The sequence below is a fragment of the Alnus glutinosa genome, chromosome 2, assembly GCF_958979055.1.
Source record: "Alnus glutinosa chromosome 2, dhAlnGlut1.1, whole genome shotgun sequence".
NCBI lineage: Eukaryota > Viridiplantae > Streptophyta > Magnoliopsida > Fagales > Betulaceae > Alnus > Alnus glutinosa.
Window position 1 is genome coordinate 30,932,611 of NC_084887.1, and position 3,898 is coordinate 30,936,508.

Genomic DNA, 3,898 nt, shown 5'->3' on the forward strand with positions numbered 1-3,898 from the left:
GACAATTTTTTTGGCAACTATGACGCAGAAGATGTAGAGTTCCTGCTGAGAGATTGGTGCCGTGAGCAAAAAATCGTATGTAGGCCAAGAAAATGTTGTGGTTTTTTAATAACAGTTTATTTAATTTTAGTTTTAATTTAAGTGTGTCAATGCTTACATTTTTATTTTCATGTTAAATGCGTAGGCAACCTCTGAACGGATGAAGAGGCTGCGCGAGCAGAATGACCTTCCTCATTGTACGGGATCTAAAAGTTATGCTAGATTTAATCACGAGGAGGTATGAAAATATATATGTTTATGTTATATATATTTGTTGCTAATTGTTTTTATTTTTCTTTACACTATTTTTATCGCTATCTGTTTGTTATATATGTCAACTGCATGACGACAGACATGTACATCTGGCACGCCCCCCACTCGCGCCGCGTCGTTCGTGAAGACCCACACAAGGAAGAACGGCACTTACGTGAACGAACGTACACGGGTCCTATGCGTATGCTACTGATTTAATTTACTATTATTTTTAAAATTATGTGTGATTTGTCATTATTCAATATATGACTTTTTCATGTTGACGACGTACAGGAGAGAATGACGCAGAGTTTATCCAGTGATCCAACCGCCACGCAAAGCGTCTCCTCAGACACGGTGCGTTGGGCACCGAACGACGCTTACGAACAGGCGGTTGGGAGGCCTGAGTATGCAGGGAGGGTTCGGCAGGTTGGGCCGAACGTTACACCTGTTCGGGGGACATGTTTCTCATATAGGCCTTGGTCACAAGGGGGACCATCTCAGGGCACGTCTCGGGATTGGGCCGAACACACTCGGAAGATGGAAGAGATCCAAGCGGAGCTACAGGCTGAGCTAGCGAGGAATGACCTGTTGGAGCAGCGCCTGCGACAGGTTGAGGTCTTCATGTCCTCCATGGGAGCATCAGCACCATGTCTTGGTACGCCTTCACCTGCACACGTAGGTAGTACGTCGTCTGTTAGTAGTGCATTTGCAGGTATGATTTATATTGTGTGTAGGACAAAATTAATTTCAATTTGTTTTAATTACCCCTTTAATTTTGCAAGTAATATTATATACTTTAATTGTCTATATTATTTGCAGGTAATTCGACAACGGTTGGTACGTTGTCGCCTGTTGGACGACGGCTGAGCCAGCATTCCATTGTCGCTACACCTTCGCCCGCTACACCATTCCTTGCGCAGCAATCGCCGGTTGGCGAGAACACGCCTGGGACGGTACCTCCTCATTCGCAGGGACGCCCTTCAGATTTGTTGATATTTTGTGTAATTAATTTTTATGTGTAAATATTTGCTTAGTTAACGAGTACGTTATTAACTTATGATTTGTGTAATATTATTTTGTGCTGTTTTTCGGTAAAATCAATATTGCGTTATTTGTGGTCGGAAATAATAAAATTTGAAATAACGAAAAATTATTATACCAAATAATTTTAAATAACCAATACCAAAACTAAATTGAAAAAAAAAAAATCCAAATTGGATTTTTTATTTAATTAAATTTTTATTTAATTATTTAATCATATTTTTAATTTAATTTAAAAATACAATTAAATAATTAAATTAAAAATTTATTTAAATGAAAAATTCGATTTGGATATTTTTATAAAAAAAATAACCAATTTGACACGTGTATTACAATACACGTGTCAAGACACTTAATACACGTGTCAAATTGGTTTGACACGAATATTTAAAATACTCGTGTCAAACGGTTTGACACGTGTATTAAGATACACGTGCCAAACCAATTTGACACGTGTATTGAGATACACGTGTCAAATTTGACACGTGTATCTCAATACACGTGTCAAATTGTGCACTTAATGTCGTGCACATTTGACACGCGTCTTACGCGTGTCAAAGTGCACGTGTCTAAATGTTTGACACGTGTACAGCACTGTACACGTGTCAAACTGCACGTGTCAAAATGCTGTATTTTTTGTAGTGCGTGTTCATTTTCAATAAGTATGCTTATTAATCCTGTGGCAGTAGATTTATAAGTACGTAGTTGATACCGTGCGAAAAGTTAGTAGTTATCCAATTGCAAACACAACCACGTACGCGAGCGTGTGAGCTATGTTATGGGCTATGTCTATCGATCTCTTAACTATCAGCTAATGAGCGTAGTAGGGAGGAGGTTGGATGTATTGATGCAGTACTAGCTACTTAATTTCCATTAAACTTAGGTCCGGTCCGTTTGGATTTGTGATTTCAAAAAATACGATTTGAAAAAAAGTGATTTTTCAAATCATAGTTAAGCGTTTCGCAAAATTACAGTTTAGCCTTGAAAATCTCAAATTAGCCTTTAAAATTATGCGTTTTAAAAAATGCATCATCTTACCTGCGTTACAATTTTTAAAAATGCAGTTCCCAAACGATTTATGTTCTGCGATTTGATTTAAAATCACAATCATTGTCTACAAAATCGCAATTCCAAACGCACCCTTAATGTTGAGGATTTAGCCCATGCAAGCTATCTTTTATTCCTATTTTTAACTCATGACCATTTTGATTTTGGCTTAATTCCAAATTTATTCGTATATGTATATGTGGATCATAAAGGCTCTTTGAAGTGAGAAGGTTAAAATGGGGTGGTGAGAACTTTTGGCTTAATCTCAACACCTCATGTATATATATCTTCGCGAAGATACCAAGCATAATAGTACGTACGTACACATTTCAATTTTTAATTTTTGGAAATACATCTTTTAATTTAAAACTGCTTCTTACTTAACCTTTGGTATAGTGGAAGATTAATTACTAGATTATATAGGGACATTTAGTAAAAGTCAGCTCTACTAAAATCTGAATGTATAGAAAGTCAATTCTCTACAAAGCGGCCGGAAATTAATAATAGGACAAGGGAATTGGATGCCCTAAGAATCTAATGAAATTATAAATTCTAAAATTACCTAAATTTAGGTAGTTTTTTTTTTTTTTTTTTTTTTTATATTGAACAATATGAAAAATGCTACATATTAAAAATGTGATATATATGTTACTAATAACAGTTGAGTATATTTTCATCAGCTTTACGTCGTAGAAAAAGTCTCTTCAAAAGTGAAGTAAAAACATTTTGAAATAATTTATTTTTTGGTTGCCTCAATATATATAACATGCCATATTTTTATTAGATAACATTTTTCAAGCCATTTAATTGCAAGAAGGCTTAAATTTTAACATAATTTTTAAAATTGTAAACGATCCTGAAACCCTCCTTGAAAGTTGAAACTGGGATTTTGAGGATTGGAACTCGCCTCGATCATATCAAGGATTGACCAAATAAGGTTAATTATGATTTCTTAGATTTCTTAGAGTATTTTATCGAGTTTTTGTCAAATCCTTTGCTCTTAATTTTTCCTTCTCTCTTCCGGTCTCTCCCTTCTACTTAATTTATTAATTGACGGGCGGAAAATGCACCACTCTATCTAGTATCTAGCTATAACAAGAATAAATATTCAAATTAATTAGGTGTGGTGTAGATTTTGACATATCAACATTTATCAGTTCATTTTTTAATATATTTATCACCATTAATTTTGTCATTTTCTATATTATTTACCAAAGTCATAGAAAGTGATCGATATTGTAAATAATAAAGTGGTAAATTCTGATATAAATAGTAAAATTTACACCATTTACATTAAAAATAATAGTTAAGGTTTAAGAAATCTATTCGATAGAATATTTTAAGAAATCTTTAATTACCTGTTCGATCCTTAAAATCATTAGCAATAATATGTTGCTTTGATCCACTAATTAATTTTAGGAATACTTTTTTGTCCATATATCGATCTTTCTTTCTTTCTAAGATAATAATTTTACTTTGACCTACTACTTAAATTTGTTTGACTATGGCTGCCGAG